Source organism: Trematomus bernacchii, unplaced genomic scaffold, assembly GCF_902827165.1.
Source record: "Trematomus bernacchii unplaced genomic scaffold, fTreBer1.1, whole genome shotgun sequence".
Lineage (NCBI taxonomy): Eukaryota > Metazoa > Chordata > Actinopteri > Perciformes > Nototheniidae > Trematomus > Trematomus bernacchii.
The window spans coordinates 5381788-5397632 of NW_022987582.1; the positions used below are offsets into that span (position 1 = coordinate 5381788).

Below are 15845 nucleotides of genomic sequence, written 5' to 3' on the forward strand. Positions count from 1 at the left end.
TTCATACCAGCGATGAACCGCTCCAGAGTTCACTAGCAAGCGGCCCAAAACCACCTCTTTTAGGCGGCCCAGAGTGTGGTTGTTTAGTTCACATCAGAGGTCTCGGACTGCGTTCACACCAACCCAAACAAACCGCATCAAGAGGTTAAACGCTCCAGGGTTCGATTCAACCATACTCCACAAGGCTGGTGTGAACGCGACCTAAGAGTAATTCTGACAAAGACCCTATCTGATGGAGAGAAATACATGCATATGCTTCTTTCCATATAGAGTGGCGAAGTCACCCCCATCTACTTCCGCCCCATGGGACCTTATTTCGGAAAAATAATGTATTGAAGTCAATGGAGAGAGAAAACTTATCTTTCGATCCCGTTTGAATTGTGCCATGAATTACACATATGATGTTTGTCAATCTTAAAAAATAATTTCCATGTCAAAAAAGTCACAGTTTGTCGTAAATCGTAAAAAATACGCAACTAGAAAGACTACAAATCCCAGAGTCGCGTAAGTGATGTCACAATTGTTTTCCTCCACTAAGAGATAGCTAAGATATAGATAGAATCTATCTATATGGCGCTGCCTAAGATAAGATAACTTTAACAAGATGCCTGTGTGCTTAGTACCAGGTTGTTCATACCAGCAATGGGTCTTGCTCGTTCTTTCGCTTCCCATCTGATGAAAGGACCAGGAGTGTCTGGATCAAGCTAGCTAGTAGCTAGCACGTTAGTTAGCATTACAGCCTTGTCATTTGTATTAGCCTTAACATGAAGTAACATTAAGTAACCCAAAATGTTAAACAGTAAGTGTAGTAGTCATATTTCGTGAACCCTTTGAAGAGTACTGTCACACCGGTGTGATCATTCTATAATACACCATTTAAGCCCGGGGGAGAAATGCTAACGCTAACGCTAGCGATCTTCTCTACTTCATGCTATCTGCACAAATGGTTGACATTAAACTTTGCATGACTTTCTTCAGGACGTGTTTCATTGTGGTGATAGTGAGGGTAGTCAATCGTTTTGTTGACAAGACAGTAGTGACGGCCATCTTGGTGACGTGTGTGGTTCTGTGAGACCAGAGATGTAGTTCATTGAGCGTTTCACACAAACAAATGTGTTACTTCACAGTTTTACGACACATTTTTTTTTTTTGACTTGCAAAATTATCTTTTAAATTGACAAACATCATATGTGTAATTCGTGGCACAATTCAAACGGGATCGAAAGATAATCTTTCTCTCTCCATTGACTTCAATACATAATTTTTCCGAAATAAGGTCCCATGGAGGTCCACCGGAAGGGGAGGGACTTCGCCACTCTATACGGGCAGTCACCAGCTCTGACCTTAATTGCCTTTGTTCAACCTGTTGCTTTGTTTTCTACTTACTTTTCTAAAAAAAAACAAGAAAACTGAATATCCTAATCTTCATTATATGGCCTCCTTTTAATGACAGTTCAATAAGCATGACACACATGCTGGGTGCCTGCATATCTCCGTGTTCTTGTATGTGTTTGATACCAGGTTGTCCTGCACAGAATAAGCCCTCCAATATAACAAAGTCATGATAAATACATAATTCAGACTGGCTGACAGTGTTTGCACAACATCTTTTAATGTTAATGATACCCTAGACAAAGTACAGGTCAATTAATTACCTAAAGGCCCATCCTACCAGTCTGCAGAGGCAAACTCAATTAAATGTTCAGTCAGTGTGTTCACACTTTTTTGGGCATATTGTGCAAAGTCTGGTAGACAAAAGTATAACATTTTCATCACACAGCCTATCAAATATGACCAAGTCAAATTCATCAGTTCAATATCACTCGTCACCGGCTTGAGCTTAAAGTGGACCTATCATGCTATATTATAATAATATACTGTAGGACCATACCTATATAAGGCATATTTATACTTTAAAAAAAAAAAAAATACCAAACAGATCATGCATTTTAGCCATGCCTCATTTCGCTCAATTTGCACTTTTAAACCCCTGTTTTTGCAAGGGCTGATTCTGTGAGAACAGCACCACCTACAGGCCTGGCATATGTACTACAGCGTCTCCAGCGCTTTCGAACGGCAATGGCCGTGGCTGTCTCATCCTGATTGGTGGAGTTGACCCAATAGCCGTAGCGCCACTGTCCTGACGTCAGGAAAGTGTTCAAATCTGGATCAGTTTTTATCAGATCCGTTGCAGCCCCTTTTTTAGAGATTTGGGTATGGAGGAAAATAGAGAGGGTTGTGTTTTCTGACACTTGGTGAGTTCCCTGGAACACCGGGGACACATATTCATGTATTAAAGACGTACAAAAGTGCATTTTGCATGATAGGTCCCCTTTAAATAATCAGGAACATGTATTTATTACCCTTGCAAGAATGGAATTAGTCATCACATACAGAGCATATGGGACAACTCGTTCCCAGAACAGTGTCCTTCACATGCTACAAGAGAGGGAGTTAGCTGCTCAAGCTGTCGATCCGCTCCCTCCCCGCCCCCACCACTCTTAACAACGTTAACAGACAGCAGAGCAGTGGGAGCCGGTTGGTCAATCCCCGACCCATATTGCGCATGCGCAGATCTAAGATCCAGTAGAAATGATAAAAAAGTAAAAGTCTGCTGCTTATTGTTCTACTAGGCCAAAATAGAGTCAAAGAGTATATGAGAGTGAGAGTGTGTTAATATATTTGGCAGTTTGGAGTAAGTCTGTAGAGTTCCTGCGGATGCCTTTTGGGCTCAAGAATGCCGCTCAAACGTTCCAGCGCCTGATGGATTCGGTGCTGCGGGACTTGCCGTTTGTGTTTGTCTACCTGGACGACATACTCGTCGCCAGCGCTTCGGTGGAAGAGCACCTGTCCCACCTCCAAGCCCTTTTCACGAGGCTCAGCCAACATGGGTTGATAATCAATCCTGCAAAGTGCCAGTTCGGGGTGTTAGACATTGACTTCCTCGGACACCGCGTCACCAAAGGCGGTGCAGCACCCCTGCCGGCGAAGGTTGAGGCTGTTGCGGCGTTTCCTCGCCCGCTCACAGCCCGGTCGCTCCGTGAGTTCCTGGAGATGGTGACTTTCTACCACCGTTTCATCGCCCGGGCCGCCCACATTATGCGGCCGCTGTATGAGGCTTTGAAGGGTAAGGCCCCCATCCAGGCGATCGACTGGACGGCGGAAGCTGAGGTTGCTTTTACGGAGGTCAAGACCGCGTTGGCTCAGGCGGCCCTGTTGGTGCACCCGTCATCCACAGCTCCCATCTCCATTACCACAGACGCATCGGACTACGCCGTTGGTGAGGTGCACGAGCAGTGGGTGGAGGGCGCTTGGCAGCCACTCGCCTTTTTCAGCCGTCAGTTGACGCCCAGAGAACGCAGGTACAGCGCTTTCGACCGAGAGCTCCTTGGACTCTGGCTGGCCGTGCGACACTTCCGTTTTTTGTTGGAAGGCCGTGAGTTTACGGCGTTCGTTGACCACAAGCCGCTCACTTTCGCCATGTCTAAAGTGGCAGAGCCTTGGTCTGCTCGTCAACAGAGGCAGCTTTCCTACATCTCTGAGTTCACCACAGACATTAAGCACGTGGCTGGCAAGTCGAACCTGGTTGCGGATTGCCTCTCCAGAGTCGTCATCGGGGCCGTCCAGTTGGCCCTGAAAGGTGATGCCGTGGGGCTGCGTCTCGAAGACGTGGTTTTCGGTGATGCGGGCGGTACTCTCCTGTGCGATGTCTCCACGGGCCTGCCGCGTCCGGTCGTTCCCGCCGGTTGGAGGCGTTCCGTTTTCGAGGCGGTGCACGGCCTGTCACACCCCGGCGGGAAACCTTCGGTGCGAATGGTGGCTGCGAAGTTCGTCTGGCGTGGGCTGAAAAAAGACGTGAGGACTTGGGCTGGTGAGTGCGTGGCTTGTCAGCGCGCTAAGGTGCACCGCCACACGAAGGCTCCTTTGGAAAGTTTTTTGGTACCTGAGAGGAGGTTTGATCACATCAACATCGATCTGGTTGGTCTGACGGACGGCAATTGGGTCGACAAGTTGCCTTGGGTGATGCTAGGCCTGAGGACCGCGCCTAAAGAAGATTTGCAGTGCTCCACGGCGGAGATGGTCTATGGTCAGCCGCTGAGGGTTCCATGGAATTTCCTCCCCAACGCATCGGCTCCCTGGTCGGCGACGGCCCAGCGGGCTTTCCTGCAGGACGCCGCTGAGGTTTTTGCTCCGATTCCCACTGCCCAGCACGGTACTCAAGTGTCCCGGGTTCCTGTGGAGCTCAGCTCGGCAGAGCACGTTTTCGTCCGACACGATGCGCACAGAGGCCCCCTGCGGCCCCTGTACGATGGACCTTTCCGGGTTTTGGAACACGGGGACAAACACTTTGTGGTCGACCTGGGCGGTAAGGCCGAGCGCGTCTCGGGGGACCGGGTGAAGGCGGCCCACTTGGATTTGGACCAGCCGGTGGTGCTGGCACGACCTCCGCAACGGGGGCGCCTCCCGGCCTTGATCCCTGTCACCGAATTGAGACCCATTGTTCCGGTCTCGCCTCTTCCGGAGGCCGCCTATGCAGAGGTCGTTTTCCCGGCTCCCGTGCTCAGGAGTCGTGGGGGTCGACCTGTCGTTCCTCCCCGCCACGCTGACTTTGTTTATGGGTGAATTCTGGGGGGGCTTGTGTGGTGACACGTTATGGGACATAATTCACCGTTGGGAATATTGTGTTGCAACACGGACCCGTTAGTGAGGGTACCGGGGTTGGTGTCATTCATGCTAGCTTGAGTAGCAACAAGCAGATACCTTGTCTTCTTTCTAATGGATAATAAAGTGTGGAGTTCCATACTTCATCGGCTCTACAATATATTGTATATATATCCTATATATATGCTAAGGTCCCGGCTGACACGATAGCAGTCGTTTAGTGCGCATATGTGTAATTAAACCCAGGATATCAAAATCTCACGCTGATTATCGAGCCTTCATTGTAACAGTCGCGGATACACTGTGTATTTGCGTGGGGATTGTTGCAGTAGAAAATTCCACTGTAGCGACCGGTACATAAATGGGAAACCCTAAATGTTTGAGCACCCTCTATGAAACGTCAAGCTACCCCACAGCACCCCTAAAATAAATCTCTGGTGCCGCCACTGAGCCTGCAACCCCGTTTTGAAGAAATGTGCAGTGCAAAACAGGCTCATTGCAGCCACTAATGCTGTGATAAGACACACTTTTTTGCCAAATATCAGCATTTTCTTTCTTTTCATTTTTTTGCACGGATTGCAAAGTGGCAAAGTATTATAACTTATTGTTCTAGCAAAGGGATTGCACAATTGTATTGTGTATTTATTGTTTTGACCACACAGACTTATGGATCATTGTTTTATTATCATTGTTCTAGCTAAATGTTTTCTTTTATTTTTTTGAAAGGAATGCTCACGTTCATATTGATGTATTTGAATAAATGTTAACTTGGCCCATTACGTGACTATTTGTGTTGGGGGGGCCTGACTTTTTTTTTTCTCCAAAGGGGGGCCTGACAGAAAAAATGTGAGAAGCACTGCCCTAGGGGCTGAATCATCATGTTTAATTGTTGGAACATAGCTTTCATATGCAGTGGAAGACATATGAAGTGCAAGACACTCTGGGGGCCCCAGGCAGAAGAGACATTCCCCCCAACACATCCAGCACAACCGCCGCCATGTGATTACCATTTGGCATGGTTCTTGCCCTACAGGAAAGGTCCCTACCAAATCACAACTGTGACCTCTTAAGTTTTACATCATTGTGTGTTTTATGGGCAATCACTATTTTATTGTTTTCACAATACCAGAAGACGTCCCAATCTTCTCTGCAATTTTCACACGCACAATTTTTTTTAAAGTTTGACTTATGCTAAATGTCCCATTATCATATTAAATCAGGAACTTCAAGAGTCCTAGACCAGACAAGCCCCCAGGAAAAGTGCTGGGTGTTGAAGCGAATGTTTGTAGTGGCCAAACTTATACTACAACATCTGGCTAGTCACGTGATGCCCTTGGTACCAAAAAGGCTTTTTCCCATTGACTAACATTGGCAAAGACATGTCTGTAAACCAACTACCTAGTACGGACACCATAATAGCCATTATTTAAAGTCATTAGATCCTAAAGTTGTAAAATGCGCTAAAATCCAAGTCAAGAGTTCTTTACCTCTTAATTCATTTGACTGACCGAGTTGTGCCGCTGCTGTGACTGAGCAGATTGCAACGGGCCTTAAGGAATCTGGTCCAAGCGAAACAACAAGGATGCATGTAGCTATAGCAGCATTTGAGTACACGAAAGTGAGCGGACCATACAGCTGGCGAAGCAAAGCTAGCGAAGCACAGCACTTGAGGCTGACACAGCCGTAACCACACAATGGTGAAGCACAAGCACGTGAGGCACGTACAGCAAAATACTTTTCTGGGTAAAGCAAAACAGCAGAATCTCTATGAGCGTTAGTGCTCGGAGACTTGGCACTATGTTTTAAAAACAAACAATAATAGACAGAATTGGTATTAAAAGTCATAGCAGAATGAATGAATGTATCTCTGTAAGGCGTACATAACGATTAGGCTGCTCTTCTAATGATGCAGAGAGGGGAGAGTGTCATTCTCTCCGGAAGCAATGAAGGTCGTCAACAGAAAGACCCTCTGCAACAAGTTTACAAAACATGCCATGACTATATATGCTACGACGACCAATTTGCAGATTCATTCATTGTGCAAGCAACGCTACTACTAACAAACCTAATTCAGTTGCTGATACCTGCATCGGCGACTCACATTGGAAACACATGTTCAGTGATTTGAAAGCTCTCGAGGGATCTTGTAGTGGTTGTGGCCCTAACAACAATGAAAATGTGTCAAGTTTAGGGTTAACATTTTCAGAGGGGAACAGAAGGATCTAGCAGACCGTTTACAATCAAGTAGAAACAAGGCTCATGGTCTAAACCCAATGTATTCAACCTTGCAGTTGATACAGCATTGGAGGAAAGGCACTGTTCATTGCAATGAAAGTTGTTCAGTGGTAAATGAAGCCAAAATGGCCTGACTCTTGAAAACAAAAATACTCGGATCTTCCCTACATCTTCTGGCAATTCTCCGGATTCATTGGGCTCATAGAGCATGTGCATCATTTTCCTTAAAACGTATGAACTGTGGGGTTTACTCCCTTTTGTATTTTCCTCGTTTATTGATTCACTTGAGTTAACTATTGTTTATTTTGGTTTTCATTAAATGTCTATTTTGTTAAATCAATACTTTCTCAGATTTATTTTCATTCTGGAGACATTTATGCCAAGTGTTAATATATATTTTGGTAATCAACCTTTGTTTATTGAAATCTGTTTAGGTGAGAAACAATCTGTTAGAAAGCTGTAGCAAGCCAAATTCAGCCAGCACAAACCCTAGTACCGTTTATAACTAACTGACATTTACACTGAGGTTGTTTCTTATTTTTTCTGTTTCATGGCAGGTTCTGTGTTAGGGTGCATTATTGCCACCAAGAATGAGGTCACTGATCTGCTTGGTAGCTTTCAAGCAGGGCTGCCCCTGGCCCTACCCGAGATTGTGTTATGAGGCCTGGGGGGGGAGCACGCTCTTGAACTGAACCGGAGCCTCGCTGCGGGGAAACCGTGGCGCACATAATTGCACCGCATTTGCGCATTAGATGAGGCCCCCTGCGCAAGATGAGGCCCCACGCACTCTGTGATCTGCGTGTGTAGGGAGGGGCGGCCCAGCTTTTTCCAGACAGAAAAACATAGTGTGTAGGCTTATGTGACAGAGCTGACTCCCGGGAAACCTCTGGCCAATTTTATCCTGTTTCTTACATTCCATTTTAATGATATTGTATGGGAAAAACGTGTTTTGGGGTTGATGCTGCAATATCAATTAGGGCCACTATGTCACTATTGCTTCACGATCTGGCGCTGTCTCCTGGGATCTTGCTCTTAACTAGCCTGCCTTGAAACTTTTATGTATAATGAAACCTTTGGAAGTTCTGAGCCTAAGGCGCTTGTCAGATCGCCATGGCACACTTGAACATCCTCCACACACCACGCACACACATTTTTTTGAGTGTTGGAATTGTTGGGGCAAACTTTTTTTCTATTTCTTTTTTACTTTCACAACCATGCCCACTTTACGCATTTATTTGTCTGGTGTGCAGGGGGAGGTGGGATTCAAGCTTGTCTCCCAACCTTTCTTTTATCCTTGACCTTTATTCTGTAGAAACAAGTGCAACACCATGAAGGCCTTCCAGGAGAGTGTAAATTGAGAGTGGATTGAACAATAATAGCATGTTGCTCATCTCCACAAGAGCAGAGTTTTTGTCTTGCCTAGTGGCGTACCAAGTGGACCAAAGATGTACTACAAACAAGTATGTTTCAAGGAATCCCCTACCTTAACACTTGACAAGTGCTGCTGGTGACATATGGGAACTGACCAATACAGCCACCATTGGGGGTTATTTTTTTGAGTAAGGGAATGGTATCATCCAAATTTGCTAAGGGGGCTGTGTTTCCTTTTTTTCTAAACTCGGCATCTTGTCAGCCAGTTTGATTTAATTCTGAATTTTTTTTCTAGTGAATAGCATAATTGTGGCCCTTGTGGTTCATTCCATTGGGACTTAGCTTTGGAACTGAAGGGGGTCCAAGTCCTCAAACAAAGGACTGAGTGTTGATTGGTAACATGGAGAAGTGCTAGTTTGCCACCCGGGTACTGCTGAGGTGCCCTTGAGCAAGGCACTAGAACCCTACCACTGCTCCCAGCACTAGCTGCTAACTACTCCTTATACTAGATACTGTTAAATGCAGTCTAAATGTCACGGTGCTATGCTTTCTACACGTGTGACATGTAGCCTACTTGGTTTATTGATTAACTACATGAAATCAAAGAATACCCAAATGAGTTGTGCACTCTCACAGGAAGGGAAAAAGTCAATTTTAGGGAGTAGACAGGGGGTGCAGATTTGGCAGATGTTTTAGACCTGTTTTAATGCCGGTTACAGCAAGTTTCTTGACTCCACAAGTGAGGCAAAAATATCAACCAGTTTAGAAACGTGTTTTCCATCTAGATGGCAGGTTTGGTGGTTTGTGATTTGGACAGAACGCAGTTTCGTATTCATTTGCATAATTTGTTGTACATAAATGATGTGACCAAGGATCAATGACCTGGTGATCAGCACATTCTGAGATAAAATCAAGTAAACCTGATGGGAGCATACATGCACTAATAAAAATGGACTAGACAAAGCATATCAGACATAGTCTATCCAGAGGATCCTGTTCACCCATTATGCCATGGTTGTATAGTTATTTTTCTTCATTAGAACAGTGTTTTTTCCTCCTGTGAAGTGGTTCTTTTAAGACCCCTCAGCCAAAGGGATTTAAAAACAGACCAGACCTAGAAGTGGCGCCATTTTGAAGCAAGTCTTGCTCACAAAATGGTGGTAAACAACGTGTTAACCCTTTAAAGACCAACCCGTCCAGTCCAGCAGACAAGCAGGCACGTTTGATTGAGTTCTCCAGTGACGGTGAAACTCATCTTACATCAACATAGTGTTACTGAAACTGCACAGGGGTGCACTTAAGCTCAAGTGAGGACTTCATTGATCAGTGCAGTGACTGTCAGTGCAAGTACAACTGCCTGCGCCACAGCACGTAGGGGCCGGGGGTGCGGGAGAAGCTGCTGCAGCAGCAGCAGCAGGAGGAGGAGGAGGAGGAGGAGGAGGGATCGCGGTGCAGTTGCCCGGAAGAAGTGGTTCTGCCGCCCTGTCAGGCTGTGGCTGTGTCAGCCAAAGAACATTCAGGGGCGGGCTCTTTTTGAGACCCCGCACATTGTTATTGGTTGTAACCAGACCATCGCATAACGTACGCACAATTTCGGGCACATTGTGTGAAATTGCGCAAAATAAACATAATGGAGGCGGATTTGGATCCAACGCTGCAACCCGGGGCACAACAAGCCCGATAGTGTAGCACACGTCGTGAGTCGAAAACGCTGGGTTTTTGATATAACGATCTTTATCGACCCACAGTCCAAAAAGAAAGATCTCCTGACGATATTCCTGAGAAGAGACGGGAGCCATTGGCAAGGAGGACAGCCACTTTCTCCGTGTACTGGCAAAGAAAGCGGACATCTTTGGGGGATAGAAACACAGATCATGTAGCCGATAAGCCACAAAGGGATTGCCGGTGAAACACACAGAAGCTACACGGAGCACTTTTCCGGTAAGGGGTCCCGTTAAAGACCAGAGGAATCATTAGCTGTATCAGTGCTAGGTAGCATTGTGCTAGCTGACTGAGGTACCTATAGCTAGGCTCAACCAGAACATAAATCAGTGTTGGATTAAAATGAAACCCACACGTGGCTAGAGTTACAAACCTCACCGCTTCTGAGGATGTTTATGTGTTTTGAGCTGATTGCATCTCAGCGTTTCCTTTGTGTTCTCCTCCGTCCAGGCTGGCTAAAAGTTCATCGTATTAAGCATTCACAACCATTACAACATCATAGAGGTGGCCATGCCATTTCGCCTCTTTTTTAGATAATGCTTATCTTTTACTTTATAATAATAATCAGGAACTGCTTGTGGCAGCTCTGTTGATGTGTTGCTTTATTGCTTTAAAAGGTTAATACATTGCTCAGTAAGCTTTACAACAACAAATGTGTCACCTTCGAGTTAGTAATGTGCTCTGCGGGATCCTTGAACCAAACAGTTTGACGTAAAAAGTTCAAATAGCTTGATGTTTCTATTATATCCATTCGGTAGTCCCTAGCCTTTATCATTTTTATCAAATTACCCCATGATCCCTCTGCAAAAGAAGCAATGTCAACCCATATACACACCCTGGTACCTTTTTTATATACTCTATAGGCCTATTATCAAATGCAGAGCTCAAAACATTAGAAACTCACCTCAGTGTAGTGCAGTCAAGTTTAACAGCTCTTCAACATAAATAAAACATTTAATTAATACCTTTCTGACAGTGTCATTACATCTGGACGTTATTGTTTTGTAATGTAATGAATATGACTATTTTACCTGCATGTGGAGCAGTGGATTGACACCTACTATGCTCGAAAATGTGTATATATATATATATATATATATATATATATATATATATATATATATATATATATATATATATATATATATGTATATATATATATGTATATGTATATGTATGTATATATATATATATATGTATATATATATATGTATATGTATATGTATGTATATATATATATATATATATATATATATATATATATATATGTTTATATATATATATATATATATATATATATATATATATAGAAGAAAATAAATTGAAAATAAATAAAGAAAATAAATTGTAAGAAAAGGACCCCAAAAAAAACTATTATAGAAAACTATTATAACATTAAAATATAGCAATATTTTCATGAAATATAGTCATACCAGTACAAATAAAATAGAATAAAAGTAAAATATGTGCAGTATTGGTATGACAAGCAGAAGCCACGCAGATATAAGATGTAGCTTTCTGTACATTGTGCATTCATGTGAAAAATTTGGATGGGTTGTGCAGGACATACTTTATTAAAATGAACAAGATATTGTTTGCATGGAATGCATAGAGTCTATGATGTGGCTGAGGGTCAGTGGGGGTCCCGGGCTTTGTTTTTGAGTCTGGTAGCAGAGGGGAAGAAACTGTTCAGGTGGTGAGAGGTTTTGGTCCTGGGTTGGAAGAGTTGGACCCAATCTGCCCGCCTCAGGGTCCTGAAGGCATGCAGGTCGTGGAGGGATGGCAGATTGCAGCCGATCACCCTCTCTGCATAGCTGATGACACGTTGCAGCTGCCCTTCTCCTTGGCTGTAGTTGCAGCGTACCAGATGGTGATGCAGGAGGTGAGGATGGACTCGGGTGATGGCAGTGAAGAAGACCACCATCATCGTCTTTGGCAGGTTTAATTTCTTCAGCTGCCGCAGGTAGAACATCCTCTGCTGCGCTTTTTTGGTAGCATTGAATGAGATGTTCACCTGTAATGGGGGTTAGACATTTGGCTGGTAGAAATCAATATGACAATAATATAGCTATGAAATAAGACCATAACAAGTCAATTGAGTCGTAATCGAAAGTTACGGACCCTGTAATGTTATAGACTAGTATGTTGATTTTGCAACTGCTAATTAGGTATTTGCTCTAGGGCTGCCCTCACCTAAAGATTTTTCTAGTCGTCATTTAAGGCGATTAGTCGACTAATCGTCGCACGTTTATGCTACATTATGATTATAAATATATCTTTTTTTATTTATTCTTTTTTTCCCTTCCAAAATGGTTTCAGTTTCAAAGGCTGATAAAGAGCGTTATTATAACAGCATGGTACGTTGTGCTTCACATAAAGTATAAAATAAAACTGTAATAATGAACCTTTGAAATATAAATTAAATGTAGTGAGCGCATGAGTCACAGCGCAGCGCAGCGCACGGACGGAGCAGTATAAACAGCAGAAGCTCCGGTAAGGATTCTTATTGTATGTGTGAACAAGCAGCAAGGACACACACGGAACATTTAGTTCTAGTTTCTATTATTCATATCTGAATATAACAACCCAATAAATACTACAGAGGAAACGGAAACACTGAAAATATGAGCGTCTGCAAAAATCGCTCTGCGCAGTAGAAATTGAAACATGAAATTAAAGCTTTATCGTTTTCTGAGGTCAGAATGATTATATATTATAGGTCTATATATGTTGATACAAAGAATCACTGCTGCTGTTTTCCTCCGAGTCTGAGAAAGTTACACACGTTGTCGGGATAATTAAGCTCCGTGTTTTGTTATGAAGCCGGCATTCAGGAAGCTGCGCTGTGATGGTGGGTACGGAGGAGACTTGTTGCCGTCGTAGTTTGCGTAGGGTCCTCGCTCAGAAAGATCCACACTTTAGATTTCCTGCCCGACCAAATTAACTTAATGACCAGGCTCCGCTCTGAATGAAGTCTGAGGGGGTTTCCGGCTGACACGTCATAGCACATGCAGCGCACAGATGAAGCTTCTTTTTTTTTTAACTAATCGACTAATCTAAGATTGCTCGATTAAGACTGAATTAGTCGACTAGTGATTAATCGACTATTTGGGGGCAGCCCTAATTTGCTCAATAGTTACACCGTAATTGTATGTCTGGTCTGACTTGCCTGGCATTGGCTGATGTAGGGATAGGTTAAAGTCTGTATTGTCTTTGGTTTATTCTTATATTGTGCACCATGTAGAACAAATACAGCTGTGCCACCTTTACAGGGGTACACACTTAGAATTAATGCTTTGTATTCACTACACTTGCTATTTCATCCTCCCCCTAAGGTATTATATCAGCTATCACTTTTTTGTTCAAGTGTCGTCAGTGGCTGTCAAATCCTAAGTGTATCATCTGGATTTTTGCAGTGTTCTTTCCCATTGCAATTACCAGCAAATTGGTTCAAAAAGCTCTATAAATGTTTTTGTTCATAGTTATATTAATTGCTTTGCATCAGGGTTATCAGGGTTAGAACAATGCAGATGGAGTTGGTTGGCAGTTAATTCTTCATGACACGGTGTGCAGTGTGCCCTTACTGGCTTTCAATCCTAGAAGCGGAGACCAGAACCGAAAGAGGGGAAAAAAGCATGCAACATTCAACGTCCTCGAGCAAAGGCATAGAGAGGCACACAGTGTTCTTTTGTGAATGCCCAGGAGATCACCTTGGTCAGGGATCATATGTTTGCAAGACAGTATAAGCTTTTCCTTTTTTTTTTTTGGGACTACGCCTAAACATAGTTGCTAGCAGAGTTTCCGTTTTTGCCGGTCAACATGTCCGTTAAAGTTGAAATCTTCCGGACAAAATGAGAAAAGTCTTCTTGTTATTTATTGAGCTTTAAAACAAATTGATATGATTCGATATTAAACAAACTAATTATAGTAGATTAACTACATTATTCAAAAGTGTACAGTGACTTATAATAACACAGGAATAATAAACGGAGCGCTCTCTCTCTCCTGACAGCCCGTCAGTATCATGCAGCTCGCGGATCCAGTAATGAGTGACCCGACAGTAAAAATAAACATATCTATTACTAGTTTAGGTAGTTTGAGAGGTAATTAAATAAGTGTGATATTCTAACCTGAAGTGTGTGTTTTGCTCCGCTCACCTCTGCAGGTGATCATGCAGAGCTGCGTGTCGACTCGTCAGCAGCAGCTGATCTCTCTCTCCCGTCAGATTAGACTTCACTCGCGTTTATGTCCATATCGATCAGATCTAGCTAGTTCTAGCTAATGATATGACTACCTGCTTATCAAGACACCTAAACAATTAGCGTCGCTATGCAACCGGGGGAGGTCATTTTAATCCTTCCAAATTTTGTTTCAGTTCATGTTTTAAAGTTAATCTTAACATTTTAGTTTCCTGAAAATGGCTTGTTTAGACTTCCCCCTCATATAACAGCAGGTTCCAAAAAAACAAGAATGAGACCGAGAAAATTGCCAAAGTCAAGGCTTTAAAACAATAGACTACAAACCAATTGCTAACGTCATTGTTACCTTGTCATCTTCTATACAGTATTATCCTAATAATAATAGTAATAATACATTTTATCAATAGAGCACTCTTTAGGGTACTCAAAGACACTTCAGTCAAAGACACATTTGTGATTTGAATGAAGACAGATTGGTGCAGTCACAGATCTGTCGAGGGAGTTCGAGAGGGAGGGTGCAACTATGGAGAAGACTCGATCGCCCTATTAGGTCTGGTGCTTAGTCCTGTGAAGTGGAACCAGGGGGTTGGTGTCTTAGGGGCGGAGGTTGCGGGAAGGAGTGTGGTGATGGAGCAGTTCATCGAGGTAGGAGGGGTCCTGGTTATGGAGGGATTTTGAAATGAATGCATTGAGGGGCGGGGAGACAGTGGAGGTGCTGCAGGACAGGGGTGATATGGTCACGGGAGCGTGTGTGGGTGAGGAGACAAGCAGCAGTTTGGATGTACTGAAATGTATTGAGGAGTTTGGATGGTGTACTATAAAGGATGCTCTGGCAGTAGTCGATTCGTGATGAGATGAAAGCATGGACTAAGGTTTTGGCAGCAGAGAAAGATGGTTGTGTAATACATTCATGCTTTACTAGGGTTGGGTACTGAAAATCAGTTCTTCTTATTCAAGTGGCCCGGGAAATGTAGCAAGCACAATACTGGGGTTGGGAAGCGAAACTCGGTACTAATTCAGAAAAAATCCTCTACCGGGATTATAAGAGTTGTGAGGACAGGAGACCAAGCCCCATGGACAGCAGGTCTCTCTCTTTGCTCTGTATCAGCTGATCGCTGCACGGCAATTGTCCCCCGCTCTCTCACTCGCTACACACAAAGCGGCTCAGCTGCACGTAAAACACCCTTCATCTTTATCAACCCATCTTATGTTCTTTCTCTAACACGTAAGGAAGGTTATTAAACGTTTTAGCTCCTATATTGTTAACCTGTTAAGCCCCAAGCCTGTTTTTCAGGTCTCAGGCTCGAAATTGACATTCCCAGAACAAATGACTATAGGCGCTTTCACACCGGAGTACTTTTCCCAGGAATAGTTCCGATAGTTCCTGGGATTTTGCGTTCACACCAAAAAGATCTGGAACTAGAACTTTTTTTCGGGAACCTTTTCACCCCTTTTCAGTCCCTGCTAGAGAGGTGGTACTTTCCTGGGGAGGAAACGGTTCCAATTTCTGATTGGCTGGGCGAATTGCAAACCACGGCCCGTAAAACTCCGAAAAGTTTTGTGAAGCCGCCATTTTATTTGCTCACATTAGCATTTTTAGCATTAGCATTAGCCCAGCGCACCAACGGAGAGAGACTAACTTATGGCAAAATAAAA

The 15845-nt window shown here is 43.7% G+C and overlaps 1 protein-coding gene across 1 annotated transcript in view; it reads left to right on the forward strand.

Moving 5' to 3' along the window:
• The first annotated feature begins 9752 nt into the window (after positions 1–9752).
• The window catches only part of znf1035 (zinc finger protein 1035), a 30602-nt gene continuing 24509 nt past the window's right edge, over positions 9753–15845 (forward strand). The window contains exon 1 of the mRNA XM_034127361.1: positions 9753–10209. The gene's annotated coding sequence lies outside the window, so the exon portion shown is untranslated. The remainder of the gene's footprint in view (positions 10210–15845) is intronic.